Here is a 26,047-nt window from a genome sequence, read left to right on the forward strand (position 1 = left end):
TGTATCAAATGAAAACAGAGTGGTATTACATGATGATCTTGTTTAGGACTGCTTGCTCTTCACCTCAGTGACTATCCAGGCAGAGTCTCTAGATAGCACCATCAGCTCTATGCCTGGTGTTTTGTCTGGGACAAATACGCACATTCTGATCATCGGCAAGTATGAGAGCATCTAGAGAATTCAGCCTGGACTTTGGTGATGGCCAGTTTTCTGAGCTTAGATTTAGGGGGTGAATTTACATGTTGGGGATGAGCTTTGGATATAGGGGAGTTCTTTCCTAGCATGTATGTGCTAAATGTAAGAACATGGGGAAAAGCCTCTTCCTAGTCCTTAGAAGGGAACTTCTTTCTCCCTACATGCCTCCTCCCCTTCTCCCTGGTCACCTCCATCATTTGAAAGCATTGGAGTGAGTGTTTGCTTTACTGCTCCTTTCTGACCAGATGGGTCTCCTCTTTGATTGTTTAAGAAAATCACCTAGTGAGTTTTCAAGACTCCTACCACCGGGCCATGCACTAGAGCAATTAAGTCTGATGCTCAGGATGGAGCAGGCATCAACATGCTTTAAATCTCCTTAGGTATTTTCATTATGCAGCCAGGGTTGAGAAACTCTGCTAAAGCCCCCCACCCCATCCCCCCCCCCCCGCCCCCATGGGGTGACACTGGCCTTCCTGGCTTCCCACTGGCTAAAATGGTAATAAGCTGCTTAGCAAATGTGATATGCAGGCTGATGAATAAAGCATGAGTGGAATATTTTAATACCTGATTATAGTCTTTATTATACAAATGCATTTTCTTGGTTTTAATGTTCAGATAAATTATTTGTCTTTAGTGTGGTTATAAAGTAAAATATATCGCTTAGATTCCTTTTTACTAACGCGTTTTTTGTACATATTAATGAGCTTCACAGTGATGTCACTCTTCATGCATTCAGTGTGCAGATCCTAACCACCCTTATTGCCACCTGCCTCAGCACCCTTCCCAATCCCTGGCAATGACCGTTCTACTTTCAAGCTTCTGCCCATAAAAAAAAAAAAAAAAAAAAAAGACCCAAACAAAAAAAAAACCATGCAGCACCTCTTCCTGTGCTAGCTTATTTCTTTTACCTGGTGCTCTCCACTTCTATCCATTTTTCTTTATGACTGAGTAATATTCCATTACACATGTATCCTTATTTCCTTTTCTTGAATATGCTGATGGGCTGATCCGCCCCCCCACCCCATCTCAAGCTATTTAGTGTGAATAGCCACAATACATTTCAGCATGCAGGTACTCATCTGTATGCTAATTTTATTTCCTTTGGATATATACTCAGGGGTGGGATACCAGGATCATAAGGTGTATCTATTTTTGGTTTGCTAAAGACTATTCTTATTGCTCTTTATAGTGGCAGAATTTATTTCTATTCCCACCAACAGTGTCTACAACTGACTTTTCTCCATATCCTCAAACATTTGCAACTTTTCTGAGTCTCTCTCTCTCTCTCTCTCTCTCTCTCTCTCTCTCTCTCTCTCTCTCTTTCTCTCTCTCTCTCTCTCTTGATAGTAGCCATTTTAACGACAGTAAGGCAGTATGTTGTTTTGATTTGGCTTTGCCTAGTGACTAATAATAGTGAATTATTTTACTTTTTTTCATATATTTAGTGGCCATGTTTATTGCTCCATTTTTAAAAATACCTGCTTAGATTATTTTGCTTTTTTTTCCACTTTCTTTTTGATTCCTTGTGAATTTCACATCACGCACCCCAGTCTCACTCATCTCCCCATCCCCAATATCCACCCTTTCCCCTTACAGCATCTCCTCAAAATAAAACAACACATACATACACACACAAACACACAAACACACACACACACACACAAACTACACCTCATCTTAGAAGCACGTTGTATGTCACAGTGTGTCCCATAGTATACCCCTCTGTCCAAACACACATCTTTAATCTTTATTTGCAAATTTCATTACAATGCATCATTGTCTGGTTCAAGGTCTCTGGCTTTTGTGACACCATCAATACTGGATCCTCACCGGAACTCCTCCTGGTTATCCTGTTGTTGCCCTGTCATGAGATCCTGCAGCTCTGGATCAGCAGGACTGGCCCTTTCATGAATCCCAACTGCTCACAGATGATATAGATTTTGGACTGGGCCAATTCAGAGTCTTGGGTCTGGGCCTGGGTGGTAGCTCAGCTTGGTGGTTCTCCCTTATCCACACTACCAGGGCAAGCTCTCCAAAACTTCTCCAACTAGGCTACCGAATACTGCCATTAGCAGGAGGTAGACTCAGCTCTTCTGCTCTCATGCCCCGGGAACTAGCTCATGTGCTCCCAGGTCACCAGAGCCAGCTCTACTGTGCTGCCCAGTTGAAGTGTGGGGCTTACTCTTCCAAGTACTGCAGCCAGCAACAAGCAGGGACCACTCTCCTGCTCTCACACCCTCAGGGCAAGCTCTCCTGTGCCTTCACCATCAAGGCCATTTCCATTGTGTAGCCCAAGTGAGATGCAGGGCCTGCTATCCCGAGTACTACAACTGCTGAGGGGTTAGAGATAGCTCTCTCAACTGACTGCTCCAGGTGGTGAGGGATGAGATGGGGAGGATATCACTCCTGTACCAATGTCACCTTATGGCAGATGAGTGGCAGGGCCAGCTCTCCCGTAGTCTTGCCCTTTGGGTTGGCTCACCTGCCCCACTACCACTAGAGTTAGCTCTGCTGTGCAGTCCAGGCAAGGTGCAGGCCCCACATCTGGTGAGGGGTAGGGGCGACTCACCTGCTCTCATGACTGTGGGGTCCAGTTCTCCCAACTGCCTCAGGTGGCAAGGGTCAAGGAGCAAATGGGCACAACATTTTGCCCATTCTAATTGGTTGTCTTACCTTTTTATTGATACATGTTTCAGTCCTTTGTGTATTCTGGATGTTAACCCTATAAAATGAATAACTAGTAAATATCTCCCATTCTGTAGGCTGTCTTCACTCTCTTGTTTTTGTTTTTTGAGACAGGGTTTCTCTGTGTAGCCCTGGCTGTCCTGGAGCTCACTCTGTAGACCAGGCTGACCTCGAACTCAGAAATCTGCCTGCCTCTCCCTCCCAAGTGCTGGGATTAAAGGCGTGTACCACCACTGCCCGGCAACACTCTCTTGTTTCCTTTGCTATTCAGGAACCATTGTGCTTGACCTGGCTCATTTTTCAAGTTCTGCTTTTGTTTCTTGGGCTGTGCAGGGTCATCACAAACAGATAATCATCAGTAGAGCAGCTTAGAGTATTCTCTTCATGTTTTATTCAGGTAGTTTCAGATCTCCAGAGTTATTTTAGATCTTTGATCCATTTGGGTCCAGAGAGAAGAACAAGGCCAAGTTTCAATCTTCTGCATATGGGTATTTTTCTTTCCAAGCACCATTTGTTTTAGAGGCTGTCCTTTCTCCAGGGTGCATTTTGGTACTTTCTGTGAGAATCCGTTGGCTGGAGTGTATAGGTTCGCTTACAGGACTCTCTTTGTCCCACTGGTCTATATGTCTCTTTTTAGTACTGAATGAAAATAATAAAAATAAAAAGGAAAAGACATAATTGTTCCTAGGTATGGTAGAAGAGGTTTTTTATAGATATACAAGAGAGCATAGGCAGAGGCAAGAGCTTCTGCAAGAATCCAGAGAGGACATGATCAGACTGAGCTATGCCATGTGAAGAGAGAGGGGAGTAAGGAAAGCCAACTATAGCAGCCAGGAAGCCCAAAAGAGGGTAGATGAAAGGGGCCAGGTAACCAAAATAATTGGATTACACAGGGAAAGACAGCTGGGGAAAAGATAGTACAACCCCCAGATGGAAGAACTTTAGGGTAGTCAGAATATGTCAGCCAGAGGACCTGTAACGGGTAGAGGCTGAGGAATTGCAGGGAGACCCTAACAGGCAGGTCCTCCTTGATATGCTAATTGACACCTCAGCCATTTGTTCCAAGTTTGAAACATAACAAGTACCAGCACCTTAATGTGTTGGTTATTGGGGCTCCAGGTCTGAAGGTTGGGCTGGATGATGCCTCTGGTTTTCTTCTGACTGCTCTGAATTCCTTTGGTTGTTTGCGATCTTTTGTACTTCTGAATTTTGGGACTTTTTTTTTCTAGATTTGTGAAAACTATTATTAATATTTTGATGAGATCATATAAAATCTATAGTTTGCTTTGGAGTATTTTTCCAATATTAATTCTAATCCATAAACATGAGGAATGTCATGGGTCATTTTTTGTGACCTCTTCAAAATCTTTAAGTGTTTTGTAATTTTCATTAGTGAGATCTTTCATTAATGTTTCTCCTTACATGGTTTTATTCTTTTTATTATTGATGGACTTGTTTTTATGAGTTCCTTGTTGATATATGTAAGAATTGCTGATTTTCATATGTTGATTTTTCAAAATATATTTATCCTTTCATAATTTCCTACATACATACATGTACTTTGAGCATACCCTTCCCCCCATTTCTGCCTCCTACCTCCTCTCACGCCACCCCAGCACATTTCCCTACCACATCTTCTTTTTTCTTCTCTTTTATTTTTTTTTCTTTATTTCCCACTGTGTCCAATTAGTACTGCCCATATGTACATGGGTTTGGGGCCGTCTACTGGAGCATTACCAACCTACCAGGAACCCTAAAGGAAAATGAGTCTTCCTCCCTGAGCCACTAGCACTGCCAACAGTTCCTGGGCTAGGGATGGAGCTTGTGAGCATCTCCCTGATCCAGTACATGCTGGAATTTTGACTGGCTTTATTTTAGGTATATTGATTGTTTTAAGTTTGAAAATGAATTGATATATAGATAGATAGAAATAAAGAGATAGATATTTACAATCTATATTTTATCTTCTTTTAAAATTAGTGTACACTGCAGCAGATTTCTAATGAGACTTTCACTCACACTTGATTTAATTTGGGTTGGCTCTCCATCACACCGCCTGCTCCTCATCTTCCAGCCCCAGAATCTGCCTTTCCATTCTCATGTCACAGAGCTACTACTTTACTAAACTGATTTGTCATTTCTAATATTCTCTTGGCAGTGTTTTTCCCCCACATATAAAATTATGTCTACCAACATAAATTAATTTGAATATATACCCTTCTTTCTAATTGTTCCAACTAAAATTTCTACCATTATGTTTGGATAACATCTGTGAGAGTAAGCACTCTTGATTTGTTCCTAATTTCAGAGAAAACACTATCATACTTTTCCAATTCACTAAGATGATAGCTATGGATTTGCCATATATATAAATTGTGGGTATATATCTCTGTGTAACAGACTTATAAAGCTCATGTTGATGTATTCTCCTCCTAAATCAAATTTGTGCAGGGCATTTATTAGGAACTATCACTGAATTGTATCAAATGATTTTTCTGCATCTATTCAATTTATTGATGTGATGTCTTATGGGGTGGTTTGAATGGAAATAATCCTTCATAAGTTCCTGTATTTGGACACTTGCTACCTGTAGATGATGCTGTTTAGTGAGATGGTACTGCCTTGCTAGAGAGAATGTGTCACTCGTTATGGGATTTAGGAGTCCGTAGCCTCCCCTTACTTCCAGTTCATTCTCTCCTCTTCACATTTGTAGTTCACCTTCCTGCCCTGGCCCTCTGGTGCCATGCCTTCCCCACCATTACAGACTGCAGCTGGAAACAGAAGGCAAAATAACAACTCTTCTTCTGTACAGTGGCTCACAGTCTAGGAAGGGATGCAGTCCATCTAGGTACAGAAAGCATCTATACATAGATGCTCATGTGTTTCCTAATACTAGAGAAGTTTTCTGATATTATTCACTGACTAAATTTCTTCTGCCTGTAATCTTTATTTTTTTTTTTTACCTTGGGCAATTCCAGTTATGCAGATGTTCATTCATTGAACAATGTTCCAAAGATTTTAGATGATGCTCTTGTCCTTTTTTCTCTTCTTTCCAAAAAGCAAAAACAAACAAAACAAAACAAAAACAAACAAAAAAACCCAAAACTTTAATGGCTTAATGCACTATCTCTCAAAAGACATGTCTTTAAAATAAGGTATTATAAGGTATTATTTCTTATGCTTGATCTACTCTGTCATTGAGGTTTTCAACTGATTTTTTTAAAAATAAAACTTAGTGAGCTTTTCATTTCTGAGATCTATATTTGATTTTTCCCTAGTCATACCCCACTTTGCTTTTTATCTTATTTAACTGTGCGTCTGTATTTTGTTGACGTTCATGGAGCTTCTCATGATTCTTCTTGCTAAATTGCGTTTCAGGCACTGAATCCATTTACATTTCTTTGAAATAACACTGGAGAGTGGTAGTACTTTCTTGGATCTGTAACAGCACCTTGGTTGGCAGCACTTCTCACCTTCTTACATTGAGATTTCTCTATCTGTTGAATCAGGTCTCTCTGCGTAACTTTAGTAGAGGCTCTTCTAAGCAAATGGCTTTCTTCTGAAGATATGCCTTGAGGGTATGGGTTATGATGCAAAAATAACTTTATTTTCACATAGAAGTGAATGTAGGATTTACTTGTAGCTTCCTTTAATGACTCTGGACATCAGCATATACATTATGTTAGAGTTGAAGAGACTCACTGTCTCTGCAGGCTGTACAAAAGTGGAAATGTTTCAGCAGTTCCAGAAGAGAGAGTGCAGAGAGAGGTGTTCCCTGTATACAGACTCCTACAATAACCTCCTATTGGGAAATGGAGACAGTCCACAGGCACTGCTGGTGTTGTTATGATGCTTGTTGGTATCTCTGGTACTGGTTATAGCAGTAGTAACAGGAGGCCTGAAGATCTTGTCTTCTTATGAAAGAATGGTACAGACCCAGTTACTTTTCAGAAGGTGGTATCAGGAACCCCAGTGTGTGGTCAGAATAGGTGCACATAAAACAGATCACAGTCCTTGCTGCTGTTACTGTAAGTACTCACCCATGAGTAGGCTCTCACAGATCGCTGGATATTCACGCCTATGGATGTGGCAATGACTGGTGCCTTTCTCTAACAGCCATTTCTATCTGTCCCTCCTTACCAGGCTTTGAGTAGAGATTGGACACATCTCAGGATACCCACAGTTCTTTTCAGGACCTCCTCTGGCTATGCACACCCAGGAGTTTTTCTCATTCCATTGATAATAAGAAGTACTTCCCAAGCAGAAAAGTGAATTGAGCCATGCTGAGACCTGGGAAAAATACCTCTCCAGACCTCCTTAGCCCTGTTTTTATGAAAAGTGATATTTCTTAAGGTTGCCTCTGCATGCCTCTGTTAACATGGCTTCAGTGGAATCTTAGACTCTTCCCCCAACACTGGTCTTCGAAGGAAAGCTCCTCTGACATTCTGGGTCTTGCAGGCCTTAATACAATCTTCCATGACTGTGTCACTACACCCAGGAACTACAATACAGAACTCCTAATGATTTTGAGTCAGATGCAGTCTGCTGGGATATAATGAATTCATTAGGTTAACTTTCCACCAAACCACCAGAGAGATGAAAATATGAACGATTTCTGACCCCTAGAACAGTCCAAATTCATGCAATAGCTCCTTTTTCAAGTTAGCTTCTGGCTTTAGCACCCAGAGCTCATTGTTCATTAGGAGATGATATGTCATCATTTTCCAAATGCAAGGTATTGTGCACATTTAGTTTAAGAGAATAGCATACCTCTGGGGATTGCAGAACTCCCCAGTAGCCATTAGGACTGACAATGCCCATTCTGATAATTTTGCTGAGATACTTTTTCACCTTCACCCATGCATAAGTGAAGCTTCCCCCTTTCCTGGTTATGGAGCATGGGAATATGTGCTAGAATATCTTCCTTTATCTTTTTTTAATCTTTCTGTGCTGTAGTACTGGACCTCTGAGTTAGATGAAGTTCTAGTTTTTCTCAAGCTGGCTTCCAGTGTCTTATCTCACAGTCAGCTACTTCAAAAGGTATATGCATGCTCATTTTCTTGGTTCTTTGTGGAGACAGTGAATGGTGGGTGAATCTGTCTTAACTCCCCAAACTTAGCATTCATATTCTTGGAAGAATAAACACGTAGCAGAAAGGTTGAAGAACAAGTACCGTTAGATGTATTCATTAGTTAAAGATAACAAAAACTATAGTCCACTGTGTTACCCATCAAAATCTAAGAAGTTATCCATTAAGTGATATATAGCATCACTGATCATAAGAAAATCAGCAGCTTGGCTGTGGCTGTCACTATGACTCATTACAAAGCCGCCGACTTGAAGCACGAGCAGTTCCAGAGGTACTTGGAGAAGTCGGAGTGCTGAACACACTGACAAAAGTGTTGGTAGCCTTATATGCAGAACCAGAGAAGCCCACCAGTGCTCTGGATTTTTTAAAGCATCACTTAGGAGCTGCTACCCTGGAAAACCCAGAAATAGAGCTGCTTCGCCTAGAATTGGCAGAAATGAAAGAGAAATATGAAGCTACTTTAGAAGAAAATAAAAAACTGAAAGCAAAGCTTGTTCAGTGTGAACCACCTCAGGGGGAGAAGCGTGCTGAATAGAATTCTTCTCAGTTGAAAAGACACTGAAAACTGGTGTTGTATCACTTGGATAGTGTATATAGTATATGGTCTTTCCTGAAAAGATGCTATAAACTTTTAAGAAGTTAAATTCACTCATCACACTTTATTGTTATAAACACATATACATAGAATCACTAATAAAGACTCCATATAACTTTCTTTGAGTCTTAAAGCAGGAGAATCCAAAGTAGATCTTGAAGAAAAGCTAAAGAGCCACATAACTTTTCACCTTAAAAGACATTATTTATTATCCAATTAGGAATGATGGTACTGGTTGTATTTTATCTAGGAGATTGAGCATGGAGCTATTCCTTGGTCCAGGACTTGAGCATAGTAGGCACACTCATTCTTGACAGCGTTTATTTCATGTAGACTACTGGACATATCTGGGATGTACAATGCTTTTACATGGGTTCCCATGCATCTTCTGCTCTTTTATAGAACTAGAGAACAAACAACTCTTCTTTGCCACCACTTTGCATTAGATAACTGTGTGTGCCAGTATGAACTGTGACACCACGGTTTCTTTCTATGCAATCATGCCCACCTGATAATGCTGCCTTGCTGTGTGTGCTTTAGTGCGTTCTGGTTACATAATGCTGTTCAGTTTGCATAATGCTGCAGCTACCTTGATTGTAATTTACATAGCTTCCAACAGAACTACACTCTTACCCTGCCTTCCTTCCTTCCTTAGTTGAGCACAGAAGAGAGATAAAATTCTGGGTTCATACACAAACTGGGATGGGAAAGGGGGATGAACCATTATTTCACAGATAATTACAGCATGTAATTATACAGTGATTTCCTTCCCCCTCAAACATATTTTTTGAGCCTTGAATTCATTTTATCTTTATTATTCCTGTGAAGTAGGTAGGGCAAGTAAAGGGAAGGTTGGGTGTTAAGTTTTTAGGCCAGAGACTGATATACAGATTTGTTGCTAACTGTAGAAGCCTGGGCAGGTCTGTTAAGCTCCACTGTTCTCATCTGTACCATGAAAACATTTGCTGCCTACCTCACAGAGTTGTTGTGAGGCCAAATGAGAGAATGTATATGAAAGATTTATAAATGGTTAAAAAAGGAAAAAGAAAGAAAGAAAGAAAAGAAAGAAAGAAAGAGAAAAGAAAATCAGCAGTTCTTACCCAAGGCAAGAAAATAAAATACTAACACAATCTAGATTGTTTAAGTGAAAAGGCAGGGTTCTCTAGAGTGGTGGAATTTAGAGAATGAGTCGCTTTCTGTATGTATAGAAAGGGGGTTTATTGGAATCACTATAGGCTTTGGTGCAACTAATCCAGTAATGGTAGGCTTTGAACAGAAAGTCTATGAATCCAGAAGCCACTCAGTCCACAGCATTGAATATCTCCGCTGGTCTTCAGTAGACACTGTCATCCCAAAAAGTAGGCTCTAATGCTGATAAAGGAATGAATTTGAAACAAGGCAAGCATAAGCAAGCAAAGAGCAAAGTTCTTCTTTCTATCTTCTTACTGAGGCTTCCAGAAGAAAGTGTGGCCCAGATTAAAGGTCTGTCTTCCCACCCCAAGATCCAGATCAAAAGTTTGTGATTTCCTATATCAAAGGTCTAGACTAGAAGTGGATTCACCTCCTTAAAACCAAGAAAGTTATCTCTCAGAGATGTGCCCTCTATTTCTGGATTATTGTTCATTCAATTGTAGAGTAGTCACCAGAGAAAACTACTGGAACATAGATTTAAGCCAATAGTAAGTCTTTATTGTCTTGCCAGTGACTACGCTGGGTGTTCAGAATCCTAAGATTGCCCTGAAACTTTCTGAGGAAGACCTTTTAAGCATAAAAACTATGTTCTGAAGTGACATACTTCAGTTAACAAGAACAGTTAGCCAAAAGCAGAAGCATAGAAGCCAACAATTAAGGTTAGTATATTTAGAGACTTTCTCAGAACTATGGACGTTGATGGATTAGGTCTTTGTTTTCATTTTGGTGGGCAGTGCTGTCTATGGGCTGAGTTTTAAAGCATGAGTAGCATTTTCGTCAAGGAATCAGTTGTGCTTCTACTGTTACAGTTCTACGTGTAGTCAAGTTGACAACCAAGAATAGTCATCACACCGGTCTCTTATGTGTGGAGTGAGATCGGAATAAGGACTGCCCCACTGAGGTTTGCCATGTCCTCTATCTACTAAAAAGTACATATTAAAGTTCATATTTGGGATACCACTGTGATGCATGGTTAGGGACAGTTTGGATGCATTGTTCCCAAAATGGGCTTTCTGTTTTTTTCTTTCTTTCTTCTTCTCCTTTTTTTAAATAGAACTACTATAGCATATAAGAAAACTACAGCACTTGCTTGCAGCAATGTTAAATGGCCAGGTGACAATGTTCTAGTTTTCCATGGCCAAGTGCTTCCATTTTAGTAACAAACAGCCTACCAAGTGTCACTATATTTATAGTCTTGAAAGTTTTGTATCACTCCCAAGAGAGATATAGGGAAAGAAATGTTTACAGAGAATTCACAGAGTGGCATTCCAATTTACCACCCTGCAGATTCTTCTGACCATGACTGTAAGTAATGGCATTCTATTAGTGCCAGAAGGCTGGAGCAGATGGCTTGGTCTATGAGCCAGCTGCACGGCATTCAGATGTTCTAAGAAATAGCTGTTGAGAAAGACTCTAGGTAAACAGAACATTCAATTGAATCGTAGAGAGGGGAAGTCCCATTCTGTCTGTACCCATTTACCATCAGCTAGCTCTTTACCATCAATGCTGTCCCATGACTTCTGTAAAAACTTCAAAATGAGGTGGGGGGGTGGGGGGTCACATACTGATACAAATCCCATCAGTCCCTAACATATCAAATATCAAGGCATTTACTACAGTATGGGTAATGTCAATATTTGTCTTTAGAAGTTTCCTACCTTTTTTCACCACCATCATTAACATTAAAATATGGACCTCCTTGTAGTGTAGTTCAGCTTTATTACCACGTGAGGACTTTGCCCAAGCAGTCGTAATACATAGGTGGCAGCTTTGTTACACCGAAGATGTTAGCATTAATAGCCTGGTAACTATATTCCCTAGGTTAGACAACTAGTTGTCTTAAACTACAAGTCCTGTGTGAATTAGTAGAGAGCTAGGCCAAATTTCCCACATTTTCATTTGCACAGTAACAAGCCTTACTATTCTCAAAGAGTCTGTGTGATGGATTCAGGGGAGGGGAACCGGATCACCATCTGGGTTCAAAAGAAGCCAAGAAAAAAAAAAAAAATAACCAGACAACTTCTTCAATATCCCTAGGCCATGTCACTCTCCCTTTCATTCCCATTTATCCCAGCCAAAGCATCTGCTGTAGTGTTCTTTGCACCTGTCTTTTTTGCTTGATCTTTGGGGGAGGAGTCCCTACAGCCAAAGACTCTACCTTTGCCTTCCTTGGTAACCAGTGGCCCTATGAAAGGTCCTTGGGTGCTGTCCATCTGGGTTAAAGAATATTTTTGCAATTTATTAAGCCAAGCATCATTCTCTATTTGTAGAAAGGTAAGAGGGAGGAAGAATGGAAGGCAGTATTTAGTAGCGATGATTTTTTGCTTGCATGTCTTTACTTAGATCCTTTCCCCAACTTCTTTTCTCTTCTCCTTTTCTTCTTAAACGTTGCTGTTTGATTTGATTCCACTTCTACAAATGACCTGTTAACTTCAAGTTCTATTTCTGTTCGTGGTAATGCCACCGAATTCTACATTTTTTTTTTTTTAATAATAAAGCTTCCTATGAGGAATACCTTCCAGACATCTCCAGATTACTCTTTCCAACACTGAGCTTTTAATGTCTGCTCCCATTTGCAAAGCTTCATCTGAGCACTTGGCAGTTCCATCATGCTCAGTGGTTAGATCCAAAGCTTTGGAGTTGTCTTGGCCTCTTCTCATTATTCCAAACACTGCTCATCCACAGCTTCAGCAACACTTATTAGTTTATTTGTAAAATATCTTACATCTCCTACCTTCCCCATTGCCACCAACAGCCATGGCCAACTTTTGCATCAACTACTGCAATAACTTATTTAATCCCCCAACCTCATCTTTGGATGTTGTTTATCATACCACATCTGGATGACATTTTCACAATACATGAATGTCTCACTTTTAAAATCTGTCCCCAGTCTTTTGTAAAAGGTAATTCTGCCATGTCCCTATGGTGGCACTTGTGACTGTGACCCTTCCCCCCACCCCATCCCCTTATTTCCCTGATATGAGTTACCTTTATTCCCTTACATCTGTGCTTTCCTTTACGATATAGGCATGTCCCTACCCAAGAGTTTTTACACTTACTGTTTCTTTCCCTGAATGTTCCCGCTTAAAACTCCTAACATCCTCTGGATCAGAAGATTTTTTCTGAGTCTTGGTTTCTGAGTCCTTAAAATCCAAAACAGTGCTCAGCTTTCAGCATATACACCATGTGTGACTAGGTGACGCTAGGGTGAGATGATCTGTCCTCACCAGAATTGCTTGTCTGTTTGGATGTTTTGTGATGCAGAACTGATAGGGTTCCAAAAATTAAACTCATTTGTTCAGGTTCTAAGTTACCTCATGAAAATGAAACTCAATTTTCTGGTCTCCTCATACCCATCAGTCTACCTCTTAGCCTTCTCTGCTACCCTCTTGTTTTTTGTTTTTTGTTTTTTTAACCCACTCTTCTGTCCCTGGTGCAGGCTAATTTACCACTGGGAACATGAGTGCCAAGGCTGCCTCCTTCAGGGAAACAAATGCTACTTCATGTTCTTATAACTGGATCCCTTAGCCAGGTCCCCATCTGAAGTTTCATTCCTAGGTAAATCCCCTCTCCAATTACTCCAGCTGGATAGCCTTTTTTTTTTTTTTTTTTTTTTTTTTTTTTTTTTTTTTTTTTTTTTTTTAAAATAAAAAAAGCTTCCTCATCTTGATCACTGTATTACTAGAGGCCCACAATACATGTCACACAGCCGGGACCTACATTATATGTGAGAACTAATGGATTTCATTAGTCCAGCAATCAAGGTCCTGAGACTTTTCCCTGCAGGATAGCATCAGCCCATGGAGCTGAAATGATGTTTTGGAAAGTCCATCTCCTGTAGCCTGTGAGAGAATCTGGCCAGGAAGAATGTTGAATTCATAGTCACTCCTCCCTCCAGGTCTCTCACAGCTTGTAGTGTCTAACAACTTTCCACAGGTATTAGCTAAGCTACAAGGAAGCTTTAGAAAGGCCAGAGGCATCTCCATCAGGATCAATGCGTTTCAGAGAATGGGCAATGTGAACCATAGAGAATAAAGTATTAAAAGAGTGGACGTTGTGAAATGATCAGGGCAGCCTAACGACAATGAGTGCAAAGTAGGCCGAAGATGGAAAATAAATAAGTAAATGTCTAGCATTAGGCTCACAGAGAAAGGAACACTGTGAGGTCATCGATTCATATCGTCCATTCAAAATGCGGCAAGCTCTGGGGTGGAAATTCACATGCCCTCTGCACCAGCTTAATGATAGCTTCACCCAGAATCTACAATTAATAAGCCCTGTGAGTCAGCATTTTGACAACACACCACCCCCCCCCCCCACATACTCCTTACAACAGGCATTTCCAATTTTCTCTTTTCCTTGTTTTTGTCTACAAATCCTTTCTCCTTTCCCATGGTCCTACTTTTCACCTTGCTGAGAAAATAAAGGTCAGTTAAGGGAAAATATGCAGTTTTGCATCTTCATCAAAACTGTGTCTGCTCATATGCATGTCTGCTCATCATCTTCTTCTCTCTTAGCATCTAAAACTTAACCTTAATATTGCCTCCCTGCTTCTATCATCTGACACCCTGCTTCTGTAATTATTACCAACTTTCTAGCATTTAATATCTCATTCTTTTTCCTTTCTAGTTTGTCCCTTGGGCCTGGAAATATCTTGAGAGAATGTCCTAGCCAGATTGACCTGTGATGCATTTTCTTGATGATTAGTGTGGGGAGGATCCAGCTCACTGTGGGCAGTGTATGAGAAAACCCATGAGCAAGCCAGTAAGCAGCATTCCTCTATAGCCTCTGCTTCAGTGCTCTTGCAGTGATTTCCTGCGCTGTCTTCCCTAGGTAATAAATTGTAACCAGGGTATATATATATCATATATATATATATATGATATATATATATATATATATCTCTGTGTGTGTATCTTTTACACACACACACATACACACACACATATATCCTTTCATATCCAAAGTTTCTTTTGCTCATGGTGTTTTATTATAGCAATAGAAACCCTAAGAAAAGTGCCTCCTATATTATGTAGACAAACTGAGGAAACAACCTCAAAATTTTACTGCCTTCAGGTGAGTAAAGCATACTTCTTGCTCATTGGCAAAGTGATTCTGAGTTTGTGGGAGGGACCACTGTTTATATATGTTCAGAAACAGGGGTCTTTTCCTTTCTATGACTCCAATGTGTTTCTCAAAGTCTCTCTGTCCTATGTGGTGGCTTGCCTGCAAATGCAAATTCTTGGGCCCTAACAATAGCTGGTTCAAACAGAGGCTCTAGCATAGGACACAGAAGGGGGTGTATTCTTTGGTTGCACCAGTGAATCTGATCTGTACTGAGGTTTAAGAAACCCTGTTCAATACCTGTCAGAGGAGATGGGATATGAGTTCACTCCAAAATCTTTTTGAGTGTCAAGCCCAGAAATCAATCATTTCTGCTTATGGTCCTTTGGATGCTACTTGATCATCAAGCTCCTGCCCAACTGTAAGAGTAGTTGGGGAATGGCCCAGGTCTGTACCGAAGAGAAGAGTTTCTGTTTGTTTCACTCTTCTCTCTGCTCCCTCAAGATTATTCTCCCCTCAGCAGCCAGACTAATCCTTCCCAGAACACTGATTGTGCCACTGCCCACCAAAGCCTGCTGGTGTCATAGCCTTCCAAGTGGCAATTTATAGTCTTCCAAGGACTGGACCCTGTACCCTCCTGAGTTTGTGATTTGTTATTACTTCACATGCTGAGCTTCTAAATGCTGCCATCTTGAATTTTGCAATAAAACTAGGCCTCTGCACCTGCTGTTTCTCCTGTGCTCTTTCTGGCATAACCTTTCAGGGCTCAGAAAGTCCATTAACTTTATCTAGAAATATGTCCCTGAAAAGTATTCTTAACTGCCCCCACCCTAACACAGCCTATGTATGAACAGCCTATACTAGTGCAGAATAACTCCTAGTCACTTTGAATTTACTCATCTAAGGTTCTGGAGGGCAAAGACCATTTCCATGCAGTTGCTGCTATGTTATCCATAAAGACATTAGCATATAGCAGGTGCTTAGGGAAATTCTGCTGAGCAATAGATACAAAGTGGCCCCACAGATCTTCAAAGTCAATAGGTTTTTAGGGGGTGAGGATGTTGATTGTCTCTGTCATATTTCAGCTAGAATGTGTTCTTAAGTCTAACAAGTTCATTCATCCTGAATCAAACACTGTACCTTAACCATAGACAATATTGCTGCTACCATAAACAGATGGGACTGGAAGAAAGAGACCTGTCCCGTCACCAGAAAACCAACTCTAAATTCAGCACTCATCACAGCATGTCCATCTTCTTTACAGACAAAAGTCTGCATATCTTTATCACGACTTCATTTACATATGCAATTTACATAATAAATAGGAAAATAAGGAAGCACAGTACTTGAAATGTAATCAAATTACATTGTTTAGGAAACAGAAAACTGGAGCTTGCTGATGTCAGTGGGTTAGTAAAGACCTCTCAATAGCTTAATCATCTACTGCATGACTCAGCCCCATATTACCATCAGTGCTTCCATGACTCATTCTGGTGGACCAACTTTTAATCAAAAGGAAGAAGCTCAGAGGATGCTCACATAAATATTAGGCTAGCATCCTTCATAGGGATAAAATGTAGTATTGGCCTCAGCAAGACTCAATGGCCTGTAAGCTCAGAACCTGAGCAGCGACTCTTGCCCATTTCCTAGGATGATCTCACACTCACTCCTCCACACTGTGGGCCATGGCCACCTCTTCCTCCCTGCTGATTCTACTTCAGACTGTCAACATGCCTCAGCTTTCATCCTAACAGCCGACCCATACAAACAGCTCTGTAAGTTATATCCTTCCAAAACAGGGAAATCATAGCAGGAAAGCAAAGGAGATTGAGCAACAACGCCTATAAAAGCCAAAGGGACACAAGTGTTGTCTTTGGCTGTGTATTGTCTCAGCTAGCCAGGACTGAAATCAGGTAAATCTGGCTCCAGCATTAGGGCACATTAGCACTGCTTTCTATGATCTGTCTCACTTCTAGTCAGATATATAGGTAGGTGGGTAAATAGGTAGATAATGTACATTGGACTAATACTAAGAGACTACTTGTGGGATTATCACTAACTGTCTTATTTTAAACGTTTCAGTGAATTAGGTTTTATTTTGTTTTCCACATTCGTATCCTGAATCACTGTGCTGGTAAATAATAGCTGACCAAAACCAACCAGCCAACAAGTAATAGAATCACAACAGATATCTTAAACTTCTGCCTTTCCACCTGGCTGGGGAGTCCTTTAGACTAACTTTTGAGTTAGGGTAGTTTAGTTTCTCATTGTAACCTCATGACCTTTGAAAATTATTTATACACAATTTATGTATAGGCAAGTCTTCATCGAATGAATGAACAAACACAGTGATTTTTTTTCCCCAGAATTTCTGCCTGGAAATGTAGGTATGTGGCATTTAGAATTGTAGTGAGCCATTCCATTGACCAATCCTGTTTCTAGTGTTTTATTTTCCCAACTTCAGAGCTATTGGGCTACATATAAATTTGAGGTAGGCCATTTGTTAAACGTGTGCACTGGCCATCCAGAAACCTTGTGATTGATGTTAGTGAAAAACTGTCAATAAGCAGATGATTTGTGGATTCTGAGGCAGCTTTTTATGATATGGAGTATCCAGCCCTAGTTTCTTACTCACTGGATGTAGGAGGAGCCCTAGAGTTCTGTCTTGGACAAACCTCATGAGTAGTCCAATGCAGATGGCACAAAGACCACAATGGAAGAGATCAGGTGGACCTATAGGGCTAGTTTGGGCTAGTTTCCTTGAGAAATCTTGGACGGTTATGTAGACTTTTTCAAAGAGTACATTCCTTCCTGGAGTAAAACAATTTATTCATTTCCTATAAAGATTTTTAAAACCACATGATGATATTGAAAACTTACCACACAATGCATGCATGTGCCAACTTAGTTAATTGGATATGGACACATATTTCACAGTTATTTCAAATTTAGGTTCATACTTAGATTTTATATTCAGTGTCTTCATGCCATCTCAGGAGACTTTTATTTTTCTATTAATGTTTCCAAAATTAAGATATGTGAGAATGACTTTCTACTATCACTAAGAAAAAGAATAGTCTCTCTGAATAAAGAGTTCAATGAAAGGGTCATTTTAGAAGCAGATTTTTTTTTAACTTTAAATGATCATAATACCTATAATTTCTGGCACGAAACCCGAGAAAAATTATTCATTCATGAATTCTTTACTTTCATGAGTAAAGTAATTAAGTGCCCATCATTTGTTAAATGTTATGATCATACACACAAAAAAAGAAATGAAGAAAATTGTGCTAACTCAGAATATAGTATAAACGGCTGTCAGGCTGAAACTCATGAGTTTGAGCTATCTTTGTTAGTTTGTTTGTTTGAGCTATCCTTTCAAATATATTTTATATATTATATTTTATATTTTACACACACACACACACACACACACACGCGTGTGTGTGTGTGTGTGTGTGTGTGTGTGTGTGAGAGAGAGAGAGAGAGAGAGAGAGAGAGAGAGAGAGAGAGAGAGAGAGAGAGAGAGAGAGAGCAAGCTTTGTGCACGTATCTACTACCACTGAGATATATCATAGCTCCTTAAGCAGCATGGCTTGGCTTCAGACTTGTAATGTTTCTCCCTCAGCACCAAAATAATCTGCAGTTGTAGACTTTTCCCCAAGCTCACTGTCAAAGCTGATCTTGAATTTAAATAATTTATTAGGGGAGGTTAGTCCTAGAGTCCTGGACAGGGTGGGGCGAGGGGAGACAACCCCTGAAGGATAATGAGATGTTTGTAGTTCATGTCTCTCATCCTGTGATAAAGCACTCTGACCAAAAGTATTGGGAAGAAGGGACCTTTGTGCTTGTTTTTGTACTTATAGGCTTAGCCTGTGACTCTTCCTGTCAATTGTTGACATTACTGATGGGGGAGGGCAGTTATGGCTTTAGCATGTGGAATAAAGAGCAGTCAATAAGCAAATAGTTCTCAGATTTTCATAGTCTCAGGAAGGCCTGACTGTCACCTGCACTGACAAAACAATAATAAAACTCTGGTACCCTGGCAAGCAGAGTCACCAAGAGTAAAAAAACATCAGAGTACACAGACAATTTCCTTTGCAGCTGAAATGGTACTTAGTCAACCCAGAGAAGATGGGCCAGGAATCACAGTAAAGTCTCCAATATTCTAGGAGATGTGGGTGTCTTAACTTTGGCATTGATTAAAACAAACAAAACTGTCTTTTTTAAGAACTCGAACCATGAGCCATGCTGGTCATGGACTTTTGTACCCTGAATTCATTCTACCAATGTGGTCTATAGAAACATCAATTTAAGTGATCTGGAATTGGAAATGCTGTTCAATATCTCACAAGCAAATACAAACCCTCTGCCTGAACCTGGTTTCAATCTAGGTTAACAGCAATTGTAGAGACGTTGATCTTCCAATTCATCTCAAGTCCCTACCTGTTAGGAGGCAGGGAAAGAGATGCCTTCAAGTCAATGAAATACGAACTTAACAAGCTAGCCATGTTTCCTACATAGGAAACATTCCTTGCTTACAAGGTTTACATGCATGTACATGCACACATGGACCACCACATACCTAACAGTTTCCCTATGATGGAGCCTATGCAATGGTCTATGAGAACCCATCTTTTTTTCTCCAAGGGTTACAACCACACAAATAATCAATGTCCAGGTGAAATCAGCTAACTAGTAAGTGGGTTATATTCAACAGAAGCAAAGAGCTAAAATCAAAGCTTGACTTTTAGTACATTATTGATATTTGTATCTGCCCAAGAGAGAGTAAAAAAATGCCCTGTATCTTGGGCATTTGGAATTTATAAACTCGATTTTTTTTTCAACAACAAAAAAAGTCTATTTCATTCTATAAAAAGAAGGAAATTAAGTTCTGTTGGTTTTTGTCCCCTTAGTAAGCCTGTTCTTTACGCTTTCATTTGACAATCACATATGGATTGGGCTCCGAGTTTGTATTTTTTTTTTTTTTAAGAATAGCTTTGTGCCCTGCAATCAATAAATCAGAATTGGATTGCTCATCCCCAAAGGTGAATTGTTATCTTGCTGAAGAGGTTATGTGACAGGATCTCTAGTTTGGTAAAACTACATGAACAAAAAGAGGATTAAGATTTCTTGGGCTGAAAGGAAAATTCTATGTGGCTATTTTTTTTTCCTCTTATGGGGAAAGTTTCCTGAATTGTCTCCTAGAACAAGAGATTAAATGTCAAGAGATAAAACAGGCACAGGCCCTGTTATTTCCACCTGCCAGAATCCATTCTCTCACCAAAGATGCTGTTTTCACACAGCCAATGAAGTCAGCTTGACGCCTGCAGGACTGTCCACAACAGCCTGAGGAAGCAGAGGCAAACCCAAGCAGAGGGCCAAGGATCCGTAACTTGTTAAGACAGTGGATCAAGCACAGTATCTAGGCTTGTGTGAGAAACCAGGGTACCTGAAGACACCCACATACACACGTACAAGCCAGCTATCACAAATGAGTTGGGTATGAGTGGCCCAGTGAGCATGCTTAGCACTGGGGGGTTGTAGAAAGGTTCTGAACAGTCCAGGGACATCAGCTCTGCCAAGGGCTGATGTCATAAATTCATGAAGACCTCTGGATCCAGGAGAATTCACAGGTTAGTGGGAGTATCTGTTGAGAATTGACAACCACTTGTATTCCTGTCTCGTTGGGCCTTTTGGTGATCAAGAAAGCTATGAAGCCTTGTACTGACTTATTTTTAGAACTTGCGATGTGGTCTTCCAAATCAAGCTATGATGTATTACTGACCCCAGTCATTAGAATTCCAAAGTATTATCAATCCAGTTTTCTAGGAGGCTGAAGAATGAGCCAGTGTTAGAAAGGTGAATCAAACTACTGAGATTTACTCCTGAATTTTCTAACATGGCTACGCAGCTTCTGCTGCAGCTCCCGGGGATCTTGAAACAGAGGAAAATCTCCATAAACTCCTTTTATGCTGTTTCCACTGCCATTACAGTAGAGCTACGGAGACATTGTGTCACAGAGCTGTGACTTCCTCAGCCCATCCCTGGGATATGAAAAATATGCCTGTTGACTGTTTGCAAATGAGAAAGGCTGACAGGGCCAGTCAGTGAAAGTATTTGGGGACCACTCCCCAGATTTTAGCTTTACTGTGTTACCTTTATAAGGATGCTCTCACTACTGTTGGTACTCTGGATGCTTGATTGGAACTGGGAGAACTTAGTTTTGACTACATCAATGTAGATGTTGGGCAGTCCCATCACTTTGCTGAGGTCAGCATTCACACATGAGAGAGGTCACCGGTGAACTAGAAGATGGTCAAGGAACTCTTTGACTCAAAAGGCAGGAAGGACACTTGCACATAAGCTATCAGTGAAGAGTGAATAAAGCCCCATGTAAGGAACAGCCTGGGCAAACAGCATCAGTTCCTTATCTGTAACTGAATTGTCTTTAGTAAAAGGCAACAGGCTAGGATCAACAGGAATTTTAGCTGTGTGTTTCATAGTACAGCTGAACCAGCCTTTCATGTGCAGCACAAGCTTGTTTTGTGTCTGAGTTAAATGCTTAAAGATATAAATGTGGTTAAAGCTAGAGAAACTGAAAGATTAAGATTCCAGCATCTAGGATGTGGCTATGTGAAGACAAGCTAAAAGGAGTATTTAGTTTAATACCAGGTGTGTATGAAAATGCCTCCTAACTGGAAATAATCTATCCCCTCTCTTTGAAGCCGAGAGAATTGGTATTGGGCTGCAACCAGAACAGGATTAGCTTAGCAAAACCAGCATACAAGCATTCCAGTTCAGAGCCCTGACCCAACAATCTCCTCCCATGCTCCTGTAGGCTAGCATGGTATTTCCCAAATACAGGGGTTTTTGTGTGTTTGTTTGATTGTTTGTTTGTTTTGTTTTAATAGTTTTAAATATTTTGTTCATGATCAAAGGTGATTTTATTAAGTGTTCAGACCAAAATGTGCCGTTTAGAAAAACTCAGCATAGAGCTTGGGTGTAGTGGAAATAAGAACATCCATAATTTAAAAGGCACAGGGTGGAACTCCATTTTGAATAGCTGTGTGTGTATGCAATCATGTGGGATTTCAATTTTGAGGTGCAGAAGTGCTTTCTTTTGGGAGCCTCGAGGATATAGGAAGGTTCTGAGAATGCAGCCTTAGTTATTTCCAGCCCTAAGTTCCTTCCTTATGAAAGATTTCACATAAAGCACAATTGGAAAAAAGAAAAATCAAAGCTGCCCCTGCTGTGGCTCCTTACTTGGATAAAGTCCTATTAGAGTAAAAGAATAAAGAGACTCAACTGGGTAAAAAAGGGGGGGGGAAAGAAAGCATGAAATCCCACCTATCTCAGTGTGGCTCAGTAGCCCGTGGTGTACAGATTAGGCTGGCTGCAGTAGAGAAACAAAAGCCACAAAGGGTGTGTGATGTCGCGTGGAGTTTTACAGATACCCAATTTGTATTGTTCCTGCTGGACAAACCCAGATGTAGCTAAGCTCTGGCAGCCTCTGACTGAGAAGGGCCTCCTTAAAGTCCTCCTTCCTGCCAAGCCCCTGTGGGGATGGGGATGGGTTGCATAATGAGGCTGAATGAGGATTGGAAACTTAATTAGGGTCGGATAAAGGGGAAGAAAAGACCAGCCATGTGTAGAATGTGAGCTCTGAATCCAGCTCTGTTGAACTAAGCATGTCAACCTGCGAAGGCTGGGCTGCTGGGACCACACTATCAGGGGTACTGAGACTATCTTGGAAATTACAGGGAAAGTCACACAGCATAGAGAAGGGGTCAAGGAGGGGCCCAAGGTACGAGGCCTAAGGCAGTTGGTTAAAACAATTTCTCCAGGTGTTTTACACACACGGGACGGCTCTATGTTTCTAAATGGACATAGGACAGGTCAAACAAAGTCACGTAGCTACAACTTTGAAGTTAGCTCTTTATACTCCTAAATAGTTCTTTTTCTTACTCAGACAAGATGATTTCCTTTTTTTTTTTTTCCTGAGTTTTATATTATATTCCTTGCCAGTGGCCATGAGGATGCATAACACTATCCTTGCAGTGGCTACCTGTGAGTTCCACGAGGACAGCAGTAGCTCACTTATTTTGTATCTCAGCAAATATTTCACGATATTTCATGGCCCCACTTGGAGCCCATGAGCAGGGCCATTTGTGATCCAAAAAGACTTAGGATGCTAATGATGGGATGGAGAGCTGGCTTGGCAGTTTAGAATATTTGCTGTTCCTCTAGTGGACAGAGGTTTGGTTCCCAGCAACTACTTGGTAAGTTACAACTATCTGTAAGTTCCAGTAGATATAACGCCCTCTTCTGGCCTTTGTGGGCGTCAGGCTCACATGGGGCACAGATACACATATATGGGTAAAACAAACAAATAAAAATAAATCTTTTAAAAAATATTAATGGATTTATAATATATAAGTTGTATACAGTACTACATATAGCAGATAGACCATGCAAAGATTAGGCAAATTGTCATATGACATAGAAGCCCAAATCCTTTATACGGCATGTCAGGGTCATTTGTGCTGATGAACAGCTTCTTAGCTCTGACCCATTAACCTATTTTTGATGCATATCATCTGCTCCTGCTATAAGTGAGTGTCTCTCTGCTCTATGTCCTGGGAAAGGACACAAGAACCTGGAACTCACAGTGGCTGTCCAGAGAGCCCTGATAGCCACTAGACTTCTAGTTTGAATGGAAGAGAATCCTTCCTGAAGATGGTTCCTGGAGGACCACAGGCCATAGATATGGAAGGAAGGGTCATAGTGGCTAAGGAGTACATGCCTTACTCATCACCCTGAAGACACACTGAGGCCTCACCATCACATAGGGGTGGAGTAGGAGAGCAAGCATGCATATAAACAAATGAAGAATCTACCATGAAAGAAAAAAATACCTGAAAGACCTTAACATTCTCTAAAACAAAGGGAAACTATATTGATGATATAATGGGCAAGTCATGTCCCAAAACATCTGTACTGAAATCTCACCTCAAGTCTTAGCTGTGATATGCTATTGAATTGCAAGTTAGGTGGGATAGGTAGTGTGTCTCATAAAACAAACTTTTAAAGCAAAGCACAGTTGAATTTATTATATCAAAATAAAAAGATGAGAATATATGCAACATATTGCATAAAGGATTTTCTTGGCTCATGAAGAATCATAAAAGTCAATGAAGAAGAAGAATAACAACAACCAATGGGAAAAGCTGGCAAAATATAAAAATCTTTAACAGAAAGGAAGAGAGAAGGGTTACATTGGTCATTATGCAAATTATAACCATGTATGGTAGGGGTTGTTCTCCATGGGAAGTGTAAGGGTACTAAATGCTGGGAGTAAGTGGGAAAACCATATTCATAATTGCTAATTAGAACACAGAGTGGTCTGTCTCTTCCAGAAAATGATTTTGTGACACCCATGAACACCAAATGCACACACATTCTTGATCTAGGATTCCACTAAGAGTTTACCATAAGGAACCATCCACAGAGGTCTAGTATTCTATCTACATCTATATAGCCAGACATTAAAGCAGTATGAGAAGATATTAGATTGTTTTAAAGATGCATTAAAATGAATATATCTATTAAGTTATTAATATATATGTATTTAATTTATAATATTAAACAGTGGGAGTATGAATATACTTTGAATATATGTATAATATGAAAAGTCTGTACTGTGGAGAATATATCACATCACCTGTGTTTTGTTTAAGAAGCTGAGAAGAACTAAGGGGACATGATTGAGAAAGTGCAAAGGGAGAGCATTGTATGTCTTCTGCGGTGATTATGGGAAAGATATAAGAGAGAGGGTCATTTTTCTTAGCATTTCGAGCAGTTCCAAAGTTATGTGTAAGTGTTCTTTTTGTGTATTTTTAATCATCACTAGACTTATTTAAACATTAGGCTCAGTGAACTTTTTTTCATTTCCATTTAGAAATACATGTTTCTAAAACATCAGTATATATCTCATCAAATTGTAATCCTTTTCAGCTAATTAAACCTTCATAAAATATGAAGATATCCATAATGATAAATCTAAAATTTCAGAAAGGGATGAGAGCTTCAGGAGGGAAGGGAAGGGAGGGGAGGGGAGAGGAGGAGAGGGAAAAGGAAGGGAAGGGAGGGGAAGGGAGGGGAAGGGAGGGGAAGGGAGCTGAGGAAAGGGGAGGGAGGAGGGCAGGAAAGGGGAAGGAAGGGAAGGGGAGGTAAAAGACAGGTGTGACAATAACTAACAAACTGGAAATGCCCTTTGAAATGCAGGACAATTAAAAGCCCCTGACTTATTTTGAATAAGATTGAAGAACTTAAACATGAACCTTCGACAAGAAAACTAGTATATTCTAGGCACTTACAGCTTGTTTCCAAACAAAAAACCTTAAAAGATTAAAAGAAAAAGTAGATACTTAAGAACATTTATACCAGAAATTTGATGTTTTAGTGACAGACAAATTTACCTTCAGCAAACTGATCATTTCTCTTTCTAAAAGAAGAAAGAGCTGTATGACATTTTATTCTCAATACTTGAACGCTATTCATCTAGAACTTAAAGAAGCTAATTACAGATAAGTAGCAATAAAACAAGACTACAATACTAAAAGATAGCAGTGACTTTTTCCCTGAGATTGAATTTAGTGTAAGGATGGCTTGGAAGGTAATTTCCAATAGTATTGGTGACCTGAGAATAAAACTGAATTTATGTCAGTAAGACTGTACTAGTGTAGCTTGGAGAGTCATGCTCTCTCCTAACCATGTTTGCACTGATGCTCTGTCCTCCCTTGTTACACGGGTCTTTGTTCTAGGCCTAGATAGTGAAAATGGCAGCTAGGGCAAAGCAAGGTCTAATTGAGCTCATCATACCTAACAAGCAGTAGCTTCAAAAGAACTACAGTTCTAACTTAGTGTCTGTGCATACAGAATAGACACCGTCTTCCATTTGACCTTGGGAGTTAAACAGATATGATAGATGCCTTAAACTCTAAGACCAGTTTTCTTCCATCTGAGAAGCATTCTAAAGTCAACAAAGCTTAGATTACATTTCTCTGAATAGTCTAATTCAGTATTTTGTGCACATCTATCTTTTTTGTTTAGTAGATGCTAGAAATGAACCTGTTTATTATTATATATTAACCCGTTATGTACAAATCAAATTTCTAACCTCAAAGATATAATTTCTATGAGATGGAATTAAGAAACAATGT

General features: G+C 40.1%; 1 protein-coding gene and 1 pseudogene across 12 annotated transcripts in view; both read left to right on the forward strand.

Moving 5' to 3' along the window:
- The window catches only part of Macrod2 (mono-ADP ribosylhydrolase 2), a 1,857,339-nt gene that overhangs the window by 1,807,390 nt on the left and 23,902 nt on the right, over nucleotides 1–26,047 (forward strand). The gene's annotated exons all lie outside the window — the stretch shown is intronic.
- LOC117703287 (c-Myc-binding protein pseudogene) lies at nucleotides 8,194–8,551 on the forward strand (annotated as a pseudogene).

Source organism: Arvicanthis niloticus, chromosome 2 (genome assembly GCF_011762505.2).
Source record: "Arvicanthis niloticus isolate mArvNil1 chromosome 2, mArvNil1.pat.X, whole genome shotgun sequence".
NCBI classification, from domain to species: domain Eukaryota; kingdom Metazoa; phylum Chordata; class Mammalia; order Rodentia; family Muridae; genus Arvicanthis; species Arvicanthis niloticus.